We start from the raw sequence: 15,146 nt of genomic DNA, 5'->3' as shown, positions 1-15,146 counted from the left end.
GAACAAAATATGTGTAAATGAATTACGGATTACAGTTTGGAAAAATAGGAAAGGACAAGCTGAGAGAGAGAGAGAGAGAGAGAGAGAACCTTTACAAGAGATGGCTTCTTAAAAGAGCTGCTGGAGTAAGTGATCTGACGTAACTGCAAGACAGAAAAAAAAATATTGAATTACAATTACTTCACAAAAACATATTAAAGGCATGGAAAGCGTTGTGGTTACTGTGCTTTACAAATAGTATACTGTAAAAACAGTTACTGTGGTAAAATCATGGTAAGTATTGTTGTTACTGTGCTTTAACTACAAATACCACAGTAAAACTACGGTTACTCAGGTAAACTCATAGTAAATATGTAAGTTATTGTGCTTTAACTACAAATATCACAGTAAAACTACGGTTACTGAGGTAAACTCATAGTAAATATCGAGGTTATGGTGCTTTAACTACAAATACCACAGTAAAACTACGTATACGGTGGGAGAAGCATGGTATATTTTGTGGTTACTGTGCATGGACTACACATGACATGGTCGAGCGACAGTTACTATGGTAAATATGGTAAATGTGTGGACTTTTTACATGATCCCTTTCCCACCATAATAACTTCATTCATAAACACGGAACAATAGAGTATTTTATGAGACGGTACCTGTATATGTGTCCTGAAGTCATCTAAATCCATCTTTTAATACGCTATTTCGCTGGTCTTTGGTCCATGTGTAGTTGTTGGCATTGGGGAAACAATCGCCCCTGCTGGTACTCCAGTGGTAACTTCACCTTCATATGTGTGTGCAGGGATTAACCATGTGGATCGATGATAACAGCCTCCTCAGCCCACCAGTAGGCACAGCAGCCCTCTTCTGGCCCATATCGATAACCACTGATAATGCCCATTCAATCGAGTGATAACATTCGAAGCGGGTGAAAATTGCAGCGTAGATAGCGTAGATTGCAGCGTAGACAGCGAGGTGAGTGTCATCTGTTAGTTCTGAATGGCAGACGCTTTCTCTGGACACCGGCAGAATGGAAGTGATGGCAATGATTTCATGGGCTTTTGCGAATGTTATGGTGTTGCCGTATTCGTCTGACATTAGCTGGGCTGGTATGGGGCCTATGACAGGTACCATTAGTTCAAAGTCGTGGAACGCCTGGTTGATGAGCCATCCCAGATGACTGGCTTTGGGAACGTGGATGTCTTTGGCCGTACAGTTGTTAAACAACACATACACGACACGAGATGACACTTCAATGAGAGGTGTGGCTTCCAAGGTCAGTCCTAGTTTTAGGCAGGTCCTGGAAAGTTGGAAGAAGCCTAGCTTACTGTTGAGAGTTTGGCCAGGTCGCATGTTGAGGCAGACGCTGACACTCTTGCTGTAGGCAGGTATTGTGGCTTCTTGCTCGGTGATCATAGCGCATGCGTCTGGCATTGTTTGACCAGATTGAAGGTTCTTGAGGTTGACTGAAGTTTTCAGTTGGTGTGACAGGGGAGCCCATATGATGTTGTTCACGGTATCAGTGTAAGCATTGAGCCGGACCATGATATCCGCTCCAATGTAGATGTTGTGAGGTAGGTCGGAGACAATGAGGAAGTAGTGACTCAGATGTCTGTTGTTCCATTGTATATCCACAGCGCAGACGATCTTGGAGGTAGCCATGATGGTCGACCAGGGACTGAGAGGGAAGCGGCTGTGTTTAGCGACATGTGGTAGACTTTGGTGTCTCTGCTTCAAGGCTCTGAATAGCTTCAGGCTGATGGCTGAGATCTCTGCCCACAAGGGTGTGCCTTAGACATCTATTGCAGTCATGATTCGAAGGGCGCCTGCGTTTGATTCAGGCTCCTGCAGTGAGCAGAGGAGAGGGTCCTGGTCCTTGCTGCTTGAGCTTGGTCCAGGCCCTGGCTTTGATGCTGCATCATCAGTTAGTGAATTGGGGCGGTGTCTGTGGCTTGACACTGCGACTCGTTGGAGTCTACTGACTGGCAGGGCAGGGGCTCACGGACTTGTGTCCACATCTTTAGGCGCTTGAAGTCTATTAAAGGTTCAAAGCGATTAAGCAGATCTTTCCCAATGAGGAGTGGATGCGTGTTAAGTGGTGGGACGTATACTGGATGGACGAGGTCCATTGGTCTCACCGTTAGGTGAATTGGGGCCACATGTTTTAGTTGTAGGCCCATGTGGGAGTATGCTTGGAGGTTCAGCTTGCACCTTTAGAGTTTGAGGGTTATGTTAGTCCTCTTCGTTCTTTCTTGGACTTCCTCGAGGAGTTCGGTAGACATTAGAGTAATGTTGGCTCCCGTATCGAGAAGGGCTTTGACTCTGATGTGTCGTTCAATGATGATGGAGAGGTAAAACTTTCTTGCTATACCTTTCTCAATGAGATCGCCTAGGAGTTGAGGGACTGGAGTTTGGGATGAGACAGGCAGGATGTCAGGACTGATCTGGTGTTTCTCGGAGGAGTGGCAGACGACCAAGACAGCACTTTCTGGGACTTGAGTGGTTTCGTCAGCAGGTGTTTGTTGGACGCTGCTGTGATCTGGAGCATCAGGTGTTGAGTTAGTGTCTAACTCTGTTGCTGGGTATTCAGATAGGATTTCTTGTCCATCTGAAGTTAGGGTAGTTACGGTTCTCTGAGAGTGAGGTGAAGGAGTGCTGTTCTCTGTGGCTGGTTGGGTTAGCTGGTCACTGCCTTCTCGTTTGGCTGCTAGTCAGGCTGAATCTGGTTTCTCTTTCTTTTCCCATTTCCGATCCTCCTCCTTTCCTTGGAAGATCTCTTTCATCATCATTTTCATCAGTTCTTGTGAGTCGAAACACGGTGGTGTCTTTTGTTTTTGTGTGGATTCAGTTTGAGCTCAGTCAGCTTGGAATCTTTGTGAATTATTTCGTTGATTCCTTGGGCTGATTGCTCCAGGGTGAGTTTGTCGTTTTCCCTTGGAGTTTCCATTGGATTCCCACAAGCTTTTCCCCCTTGAGTTTCCAAATGAGCTTGGCTGGTTCCACGATCTCTCCCATTGATTCTCATGAGGCCTTGATTGATCCCATGACTTCTCCCAGTGACGTCCCGGTAAGCGTTGTCGTCCACACGGTCCATCCCACCGGTCATACCTCTGTTTAGGTCGGCTACCAGCGTGGGAGTCTCGTTCTTTTTTGGACGAGGGTGCATTCCACTCTCTGGGTGGCGGCTTGGCACTGTCTTGGCGTTGGGTGCCCTCTAGAGCGAGCCCCTGACTTTGTGTGTTGAAGTCAAGAACTGCTGGGGTTTTGGCGCCTTTTTCTAAGGCCATCTTTTATTTGCCGTAGGCTTTCTGCGCAACTGCTGAGCATTCATTGTTCATGGACATGTGAGAACGCCAAGATGGTGGCTTACTCCGGGATGGAGGTTTCTTAGAAGTTCAGTTCATCCTCCATGTCAGGTTTGTTGCGAATTCCGAAGTATGGTCGTCTGAGTCCTTCTGAGTCGGCTGTAGTAGGCTTGAGGAGGTTCATGATGTCCTTGTCTCGTCTCCAGGGCAGCCATTAATCCTTGTTCGGACTCGTGGTTGGCGAACTCTCTAATGAGGGCTTCTCGGAGCAGTTGGTAATCAGTTTTTGTGTGAGCAGGCTGTCGGTCCAGGAAGCTGCGCACTTCAGAGGTGGACGTTGTTCGTAGTAAATATAGTCTATCTTTGTCAGTGATGTTAGGTCATATTTCCAGATGGAAGTCAATATCTTGCAGACAAGCTTGGACATCCTGGCTATTTGGCACACTTGAGGTGAATTTGCCAATGTTCCTAGCGAGCTTGTCAAGGTCTTTTAGGTCCAAGCCGTGCGACGATCTGCGGCTGGCTGCTGCAGGTTCTTTTGTCTTTGTTGTGAGATAAAGTTCTTCAGAGGGAGCTGGTGAATGTTTCAGCACTTCCCCCTCCCCCTTTTGCTCACGTGTCAGTCCACCTCAGACTCTTCTTGCAAAACCAAACTTTCACCTCAAAACAGTTCAATCTGTGCTCAAAACTGAACCATGTTGTCAAATCGTGCCCCGAGTCAATCAAAATTAAAAACACTACGGAACAGTTACTAAACACTATGTAGAAAAATAGAAAACACAATGCTCAGGACATGAAGCTGGAGAAATAAATGTTTATTGTTCACTGTAGGCTAAATGCATGTTGCAAAAAAAAAAAAAAAACCTGTGCATTTAGCACTTGTACAAAAAGACAAAACAGAAATCTTGTGCATTTACACGTAGCACTTGTAAAAACAAACAGAAATCTTATGCATTTGCCACTTGTGTACAGTAAGCCCATGTAAAAATAAAGTACAAAAATATACAAATAAGTCAGGTCAGGCCACAGGACTTCATCCACATCACAGGCCACATTTTGTCTGGCCAGGCAACGGGGGAAAAAAACCCTGGCATGCCGTATCCAGGCTTGGCATGCCTCCACACCTATGTCACCAAAGGCAAGTCCCATGGCTTGCAGGAAATTTACTCTGGTGTAAGGTTGGCGTTCATATACCTTCCATCGCCATGAGGAGAAGAATTCCTCAATGGGGTTTAGGAAAGGGGAGTACGGTGGAAGGCAAAGATTGAATGAATGAATGAATGAATGAATGAGGCATTTATATAGCGCTTTATTGTGTATTGCAATACACCCAAAGCGCTTTACAATCATGTGGGGGGGGGGTCTTTTCATCCGATCTTTTCATCCGAAAGACGGTGCTTTTTTACAGTATAGTGTCCCTGTCACTATACTGGGGCGTTAGGACCCACACAGACTGCAGGGTGAGCACCCCCTGCTGGCCTCACTAACACCTCTTCCAACAGCAACCTAGTTTTCCCAGGAGGTCTCCCATCCAGGTACTGACCAGGCTCAGCCATGCTTAGCTTCCATGGGCAACCGGTCTTGGGCTGCAGGGTGATATGGCTGTGGCAATATATGAGAAAACCTTGGTTCATATTGAACCACTCTCTAACCTGGAGGGCTCTGTGAAAACTCAGATTGTCCCAAACAACAACATAGATGGGATGCTCATCCTGCTGCCCTAACAGAGCATCTCGCATGTGATTGAGGAAATTGAGGAGCTGGTGAGTGTTGTAGGGCCCCAGGTTGGCATGATGGTGGACAACCCCATGATTGCTGATGGCAGCACATAATGTGACATTGCCACCACGCTGCCCAGGAACACCAACAATGGCCCGATGGCCAATCACATTACGGCCTCTCCTTCTCCTTTTGGTGAGATTAAACCCGGCTTCATCCATGTATATGTATTCATGGGGTCTTTCCATTGCATCCAGTTCAAAAACCCTCTGTAGAATTAGATATAGTTTTGTAAGTGATACGGAAAAACTGATTTAGGCCACTACAGTAAATCGCTACTTAGAGTAAACAACATTGAATGTGTCTGGATATATGCCAACCTGTACATACTGGAATCTTTGCTCTTTGACTCTGTCTGAGTTGCGATCAAAGGGCACTCTGTATAACTGTTTCATGCGCAGTCTGTTGCGCTTGAGGACACGATCAACAGTAGAGAGGCTGACACTGTTGATACCCTCAAAATTTACATGGTCCTCAATGATCTTCTGCTGAATTTCACTCAGTTTAATGGCATTGTTCTCACGGACCATATCAACAATTAGGGTCTCTTGGTGTGGGGAGAACATACCTGTCCTCCCACCCCCATGTGGCAGTCTTTCAATTCTATAAAAAGAGAACATGGAGTTACAAAAAATATACATGGAATACTAGGCCTACAAACAGTTAGACCAACCCTCCATTACAATACTACAGTACATTGGTACAGTGATGTACTGAAACATATACTGTATTTACTTAGAGTATACTGTGGTACAGTATATAGTATGTCATACAGTAATTGCTGTCAACATTTACATACTGTACTATAATGTCAAAAAAAGGTAATTACCTGTTCTCTTCTCTAAATCTTCGGATTATGGTGGACACAGTGAATCTACTGATGTTTGGTTGTACCCTTTGTCCAGCCTCCCTCATGCTCATACCATGGACAAGAACATGGTCAATCACAGTAGCTCTGATTTCATCAGATATTACTGTTCTTTGTCTTCGCTGACCACCTCAACCTCCTCTCACACAAACTCTTCCTCTCAGATTTATATCCATTGTAGGGCCTCACAAACCAGTGCTCTCTGAACTGGCTTACTGTATATGTTCCCTCACATCATTAGCCACAAGTGTGATCAATTTTGAGTTGTTGTGTTCAAGTGGTGACACCTGTGCTTTAATTAGGGCCCGAGCACCGAGGTGCGAGGACCCTCTTGGAATTGCTCCGTTTATTATTAGGGCCCGAGCACCGATGGTGTGAGGACCCTCTTGGAATTGCTCCGTTTATTAGGGTCCAAGCCAGAATGGCGAGGGCCCTCTGGTTTCCTTCAGGATTATTATTTTATTTACACACATATACATTCCCGTATTTGGTTATAGTCATAGCGCCACCTGCTGGCAACAGGAAGTGACATGTTTTAGACTGTGATGCACTATTAGCAACACATTAAAATATGCCATTGTGTGTTAAACATGTTAGCAACATGCTCAAACATGTTAGCAACACTTAGCTAAGTGCTAAAGTATGCTACTAACTCCATCAAAAAGGAAGTTGTTGTAACTCAGGCATACAATGTCCAATCTGCCTCCAACTTCACATGTTTGATTTACAGTCCTGGCCTGAAGACATCTATATGCTCACATTCGGTTATAGTGATAGCGCCACCTACTGACAACAGGAAGTGACATGTTTTACACAGTGATGCACTTTTAGCAACACTGTAAATTATGCCATTGTGTGCTAAACATGCTAGAATAATGGTCAAACATGCTAGTAACACTTACTAAGTACTAAAGCATGTTATTAATACCATGACACAGGAAGTTGTTGTAACTCATGCATACAATGTCTTATCTGCCCCAAACTTCACAACTTTTATAATAGTCCTGGCCTAAACACATCAAAAGGCCAATATTCAGATAAAATTATAGCGCCACCTGCTGGCAACAGGAAATGACTTGTTTCACACCAACTTAAACACGCAATGTCTGATCTGCCCCAAACTTGACATATTTGATAAGAGTCCTGGCCTTAACACATCTGAAGGCCAATATTCAGTTATAATCATACTGCCACCTTCTGGCAACAGTAAATTACTTGTTTTACACTAACTTAAACATGCAATGTCCGGTCTGCCCCAAACTTCACATGTTTGGTAAGAGTCCTGCCCTGAACACATCTTAAGGCCAATATTCATTTATAGTGATAGTACCACCCGTTGGCAACAGGAAATTACTTGTTTTAAACTAACTTAAACATGCAATGTTCAATCTGCACCAAACTTCATATGTTTGATAAATGTGCTGGCCTGAAGACATCTACATGCCAATTTCCAGTTATATACATAGCGCCACCAGCTGGCAGCATGAAATTACTTGTTTCACACTAACTTAAACATGCAATGTCCGATCTGTCCCAAACTTCACACGTTTTATAAGAGTAATGGTCTTAACACATCTTAAGGCCAATATTCAGTTATAAACATACCGCCACCTGCTGGCAATAGGAAATGACTTGTTTTACACTAACTTAAACATGCAATGTCCGATCTGTCCCAAACTTCACACGTTTTATAAGAGTAATGGTCTTAACACATCTTAAGGCCAATATTCAGTTATAAACATACCGCCACCTGCTGGCAATAGGAAATGACTTGTTTTACACTAACTTAAACATGCAATGTCCAATCTGCACAAAACTTCACAAGTTCGATAAGAGTCCGGGCCTGAACACATCTAAAGGCCAAAATCCCATTATAATCATAGCGCCACCTGCTGGCAACAGGAAATGGCTTGTTTTACACTAACTTAAACATGCAGTTCACCAAAGTCAGTTAACTCTCAGCACATAGAAACTTTTTCACCTAGATATCACTCTATAGAGACTGTGTCTGTTCCCCGAACTAGAAAATACAGAAAACATCCAAACCAAAGTAATAGTAACAATTTAATTGATGTTCAACAAATAAAAAAACGATATAATACAGATAAACACATGATAAAGCTTGGCTTATTAAATATTAGATCCCTTTCTTCAAAAGCACTTTTTGTAAATGATATGTTCACTGACCATAAACTAGATGTGCTTTGTCTGACAGAAACCTGGCTAAAACAAGATGATTACATTACTTTAAACGAGTCTACACCCCAAGATTACTGTTACAAACATGAACCGCGTCCAAAAGGTAAAGGGGAGGTGTTGCTACAATTTATAGAAATATTTTCAGTATCTCTCAGAGGTTGGGTTTCAAGTATAATTCGCTCAAGTAATGGTGCTTCATATAACGTTATCCAAAGAAACAAGTGTTAATGATAAATCCTGTGATGTTTGTACTGGCTACTGTATACAGGCCACCAGGGCACCATACAGACTTTATTAAAGAATTTTCTGATCTTCTATCGGAGTTAGTGCTGACTGCAGATAAAGTCCTAATCGTTGGTGATTTTAATATCCATGTTGATAATGACAGAGATTCGTTGGGATCAGCATTTATAGACATTCTAAACTCAATTGGTGTTAAACAACACGTGTCAGGACCTACTCATTGTCAAAATCATACTCTAGATTTAATACTGTCACATGGAATTGATGTCAGTGGCGTTGAAATTTTGCAGCAGAGCGATGATATCTCAGATCATTATCTAGTCTCCTGTATATTCCATATAGCTAAAGCTGTAAAGCCAACTTCTTGTTACAAATATGGTAGAACCATTACCTCTACCACAAAAGACTGCTTTATAAATAATCTTCCTGACTTATCTCAGTTCCTCAGCATATCCGATAGCTCAGAACAACTTGATGATGTAACAGGAACTATGGACTCTCTCTTTTCTAGCACTTTAGATGCGGTTGCTCCTTTACGCTTAAGGAAGATTAAGGATAAGAGTCCAACACCGTGGTATAATGAGCACACTCGCGCCCTAAAGAGAGCAGCCCGGAAAATGGAGCGCAGCTGGAGGAAAACTAAATTAGAGGTATTTCGTTTAGCTTGGCGGGAAAGTACCCTATCCTACAGAAAAGCATTAAAAACTGCTAGATCTGATTACTTTTCGTCTCTTCTAGAAGAAAACAAACATAACCCCCGGTATTTATTCAATACAGTAACTAAATTAACGAAAAATCAAGCATCAACAGGTGTTGGCATTTCCCAAGAGCATAGCAGTAATGACTTTATGAACTACTTCACTTCCAAGATCGATACTATCAGAGATAAAATTGTATCCCTGCAGCCGTCAGCTACAGTATCGCATCAGATAGCGCACTATAGATCCCCTGAGGAACAATTCCACTCATTCTCTACTGTGGGAGAGGAAGAATTGTATAAACTTGTTAAATCATCTAAACCAACAACATGTATGTTAGACCCGATTCCATCTAAACTACTAAAAGAGCTGCTTCCAGAAGTCATAGATCCTCTTTTGGCTATTATTAATTCATCATTGTCATTAGGATATGTCCCCAAAACCTTCAAATTGGCTGTTATTAAGCCTCTCATTAAAAACCACAACTTGACCCCAAAGATCTAGTTAATTACAGACCGATCTCAAATCTCCTTTTCTGTCAAAGATACTAGAAAAGGTAGTATCCTCACAATTATATTCCTTCCTAGAGAAAAATTATATCTGTGAGGAATTCCAGTCAGGATTTAGATCGTATCATAGTACTGAGACTGCTCTCATTAGAGTTACAAATGACCTGCTTCTATCATCTGATCGTGGTTGTATCTCTTTATTAGTTCTACTGGATCTTAGCGCTGCGTTCGACACTATCGACCACAACATTCTTTTGAATAGACTACAAAACTTTGTTGGCATTAGTGGAAGTGCCTTAGCATGGTTCAAATCGTACTTATCTGACCGCCATCAGTTCGTAGCAGTGAATGAAGAGGTATCATATCGATCACAAGTGCAGTATGGAGTACCTCAAGGCTCAGTACTAGGGCCGTTACTTTTCACGCCTATATGTTACCCTTGGGAGATATTATCAGGAGACATGGTGTTAGCCTTCACTGTTATGCTGATGATACTCAGCTCTATATTTCTTCGCCCGGTGAAACACACCAAATTGAGAAACTAACGGAATGCATAGTCGATATAAAAACTGGATGACGAGTAATTTTTACTGCTAAATTCTAAAAAACAGAGGTGTTAATTATCGGACCTAAAACCCCACATGTAATAACCTAGAACATTATCTAACACTTGACGGCTGCTCTGTCAATTCTTCTTCATCAGTCAGGAACCTAGGTGTGCTGTTCGATAGCAATCTGTCATTTGAAAGCCATGTTTCTAGCATCTGTAAAACTGCATTTTTCATCTCAAAAGCATACCTAAATTGCGACCAATGCTCTCAACGTCAAATGCAGAAATGTTAATTCATGCGTTTATGACCTCAAGGTTAGACTATTGTAATGCTTTATTGGGTGGTTGTTCTGCACGCTTGATCAACAAACTACAGTTAGTCCAAAATGCAGCAGCTAGAGTCCTTACTAGAACCAGGAAATATGACCATATTAGCCCGGTTCTGTCAACACTGCACTGGCTCCCTATCAAGCATCGGATAGATTTTAAAATCTTGTTAATTACTTATAAAGCCCTGAATGGTTTAGCTCCTCAGTACTTGAGCGAGCTCTTATCGCATTATAGTCCTCCACGTCCGCTGCGTTCTCAAAACTCCGGCCGTTTGATAATACCTAGAATATCAAAATCGACTGCGGGCGGCAGATCCTATTCCTATTTAGCACCAAAACTCTGGAACAGTCTACCTAACACTGTTCGGGAGGCAGACACACTCTGTCAGTTTAAATCTAGATTAAAGACCCATCTCTTTAGCCTGGCTTACACATAACACATTAATACGCTTCTATTATTCAAATCTGTTAAAGGATTGTTAGGCTGCATTAATTAGATCAACCGAACCGAACACTCCCCATAACACACAATGTACTCGTTACATCGTAAGTTGAATGGCATCTACGCTAATATTTGTCTGTTTCTTTCCTAGTCTGTTTCTCAGTCCGTATCCGATCAGATGGATCAGGTGGATCAGCACCAAGAGATGATGTCTACAGCCCTGATCGTCAGCGGAGACCAGGACACCCAGATGACCCCCAGAGATATATCCCCAGATATATCAAACAAAAATAACAAAATAACTAAAATATAATAAAATACCTAACTACATAATACTACTATTGTTAGAAATTGCAACAAAATTAAAATAGAAATATAAACTTTTGAACTGCGGGTTTCGTCTGGTCAGAGGAGAATTGGCCCCGACTGAGCCTGGTTTCTCCCAAGGTTTTTTTCTCCATTCTGTCACAGAGGAGTTTTGGTTCCTTGCCGCTGTCGCCTCTGGCTTGCTCAGTTGGGGACACTTAATTTCTAGCGATTATCGCCGATTTGATTGCACAGATACTATTTAAACTAAACTGAGCTAGACAATGACATCTCTGAATTCAATAATGAAATGCCTTTAACTGAAATTGAAAATTGAGTGTTTAATCTTATCATTATACATTACTGACACTCTATCCTCCAATTTGATACTGTTAAGTGCTTTGACACAATCTGTATTGTAAAAGCGCTATATAAATAAAGGTGACTTGACTTGACTTGACTAAAACATGCTAGCAACACTTAGCTAAGTGCTAAAGCATGCTAGTAATGCAGTGAAACAGGAAGTTGCTGTAACTCAGGCATGCTGTGTTCAATCTGCCCCAAATTTAACAGTAAATCTGTTCAAGTTTATGTCACAATAAAACGGTAACTAATGTAAAAAAGAAACATTACTTACTCATCTCCTCTGCTGGATGAAATCGTGTTCTTCTTTCGAGGGAAATCCTGCTTTTACTCGGCGCGTCTTCCAGAAAAGAACAGTAGCCGCGATGCCTCTCCTCACTCTTTGTTTGTTTTGGGCGTTTGCACGTGCGCACGCCCCACGCGGCTATTTACATATGAACAGCGCGAGCTGCACGAGGGCGGGATCACATTAGAGATAATGAGTCAGACGGGACAGGTTGAACATCGTGTTGGTTTCATACGGATTATTTCATCACGGAATGTTTGTTTTCGATAAGACTTGCTTCATTCAAAGTAGACACTTCAAGCTTTCTATAGATATATTTATCATGTCTCTGTGTGAAGTATTTGCTGAGTTACAGTTCATTTTAGTGACGCGTTTCTAAAAACAGTTCGCGGAGACGGAGAAGACAGAGAGCGCACCCTGTTTGTTTTCTTTATTCTTCAGAAGCACAAAGTTTAGTTGTTATTATGAGTGTATAGAAATAAAAGTAGACCCCTTACAGATTTGAATGGTGTATTGCTCTGTACGATCAAAAATGGCAGAGCAATTCAAGCTCATTTCGGCCTTATCAGGAAAATCTGCCTCAAAACGCATATATGCGTTTGTCGACCCCAGAGGGCTAAACATGCAATGTCCAATCTGCACAAAACTTCATATGTTTGGTAAGAGCCCTGGTCTGAAGCATCAAAAGGCCAATATTCAGTTATAATTATAGTGCCACCTGTTGGCAACAGGATACGTCATGCTTTGCACTAACTCAAACATACCATGTTCAATCTGCACCAAACTTCATATATTTGCTGAGTGTAATCATAAGGCCTTTGCGATGTTAAATTGCGAAGATCTAGAGTTTTCGTCAAGGGGCGTGTCCCTGGCGGCCTGACAAAGTTTGATGTTTCGCCATGAAACAGGAAGTTGCTGTAACTCAGGCAAGCAATGTCCGATCTGCCCCAAACTTCACACGTTTCATAGGAGTTCAGTCCTGAACACATCTACATGCTCATATTCAGATATAGTCATAGCGCCACCTGCTGGCAACAGGAAGTGACATGTTTAACACTGTAATGGACTCCTAGGTGCATATTAAAAGTGTCAACAAGTGATAAATAGGCTAGCAGCATGCTACAAGCATACTAAAACATGCTAGCAACACTTAGCTAAGTGCTAAAGCATGCTAGTAATGCGTGAAACAGGAAGTTGTTGTAACTCAGGCATGCTGTGTTCAATCTGCCCCAAATTTAACAAGTTTGATAAGAGACCTGTCCTGAACACATCTACATTCCCGTATTCGGTATAGTCATAGCGCCACCTGCTGGCAACAGGAAGAGACATGTTTAACACTGTAATGGACTCCTAGGTGCATATTAAAAGTGTCAACAAGTGATAAATAGGCTGGCAGCACGCTACAAGCATACTAAAACATGCTAGCAACACTTAGCTAAGTGCTAAAGCATGCTAGTAATGCAGTGAAACAGGAAGTTGTTGTAACTCAGGCATGCTGTGTTCAATCTGCCCCAAATTTAACAAGTTTGATAAGAGACCTGTCCTGAACACATCTACATTCCCGTATTCGGTATAGTCATAGCGCCACCTGCTGGCAACAGGAAGAGACATGTTTAACACTGTAATGGACTCCTAGGTGCATATTAAAAGTGTCAACAAGTGATAAATAGGCTAGCAGCATGCTACAAGCATACTAAAACATGCTAGCAACACTTAGCTAAGTGCTAAAGCATGCTAGTAATGCGGTGAAACAGGAACCTGCTGTAACTCAGGCATGCTGTGTTCAATCTGCCCCAAATTTAACAAGTTTGATAAGAGACCTGTCCTGAACACATCTACATTCCCGTATTCGGGTATAGTCATAGCGCCACCTGCTGGCAACAGGAAGAGACATGTTTAACACTGTAATGGACTCCTAGGTGCATATTAAAAGTGTCAACAAGTGATAAATAGGCTGGCAGCACGCTACAAGCATACTAAAACATGCTAGCAACACTTAGCTAAGTGCTAAAGTATGCTACTAACTCCATCAAACAGGAAGTTGTTGTAACTCAGGCATGCTGTGTTCAATCTGCCCCAAATTTAACAAGTTTGATAAGAGACCTGTCCTGAACACATCTACATTCCCGTATTCGGGTATAGTCATAGCGCCACCTGCTGGCAACAGGAAGAGACATGTTTAACACTGTAATGGACTCCTAGGTGCATATTAAAAAGTGTCAACAAGTGATAAATAGGCTAGCAGCATGCTACAAGCATACTAAAACATGCTAGCAACACTTAGCTAAGTGCTAAAGCATGCTAGTAATGCGGTGAAACAGGAACCTGCTGTAACTCAGGCATGCTGTGTTCAATCTGCCCCAAATTTAACAAGTTTGATAAGAGACCTGTCCTGAACACATCTACATTCCCGTATTCGGGTATAGTCATAGCGCCACCTGCTGGCAACAGGAAGAGACATGTTTAACACTGTAATGGACTCCTAGGTGCATATTAAAAAGTGTCAACAAGTGATAAATAGGCTGGCAGCACGCTACAAGCATACTAAAACATGCTAGCAACACTTAGCTAAGTGCTAAAGTATGCTACTAACTCCATCAAACAGGAAGTTGTTGTAACTCAGGCATACAATGTCCAATCTGCCTCCAACTTCACATGTTTGATTACAGTCCTAGCCTGAAGACATCTACATGCTCACATTCGGTTATAGTGATAGCGCCACCTACTGACAACAGGAAGTGACATGTTTTACACAGTGATGCACTTTTAGCAACACTGTAAATTATGCCATTGTGTGCTAAACATGCTAGAATAATGGTCAAACATGCTAGTAACACTTACTAAGTACTAAAGCATGTTATTAATACCATGACACAGGAAGTTGTTGTAACTCATGCATACAATGTCTTATCTGCCCCAAACTTCACACCTTTTATATTAGTCCTGGCCTAAACACATCAAAAGGCCAATATTCAGTTATAATCATACTGCCACCTTCTGGAAACAGTAAATTACTTGATTTACACTAACTTAAACATGCAATGTCCGGTCTGCCCCAAACTTCACATGTTTGGTAAGAGTCCTGGCCTGAACACATCTTAAGGGCAATATTCATTTATAGTGATAGTGCCACCCGTTGGCAACAGGAAATTACTTGTTTTACACTAACTTAAACATGCAATGTTCAATCTGCACCAAACTTCATATGTTAATAAATGTGCTGGCCTGAAGACATCTACATGCCAATTTCCAGTTATATACATAGCGCCACCAGC

The 15,146-nt window shown here is 42.2% G+C and overlaps 1 pseudogene; it reads right to left on the bottom strand.

The window, feature by feature from the left end:
- Nucleotides 1-2,705: 2,705 nt before the first annotated feature.
- Nucleotides 2,706-15,146, bottom strand: part of LOC131540563 (uncharacterized) — a 252,006-nt pseudogene continuing 239,565 nt past the window's right edge.

The sequence above is a fragment of the Onychostoma macrolepis genome, chromosome 05 (assembly GCF_012432095.1).
Source record: "Onychostoma macrolepis isolate SWU-2019 chromosome 05, ASM1243209v1, whole genome shotgun sequence".
NCBI lineage: Eukaryota > Metazoa > Chordata > Actinopteri > Cypriniformes > Cyprinidae > Onychostoma > Onychostoma macrolepis.
The sequence above is the reverse complement of the archived record's forward strand: the minus strand, read 5'-3'. Positions and strand labels throughout refer to the sequence as shown.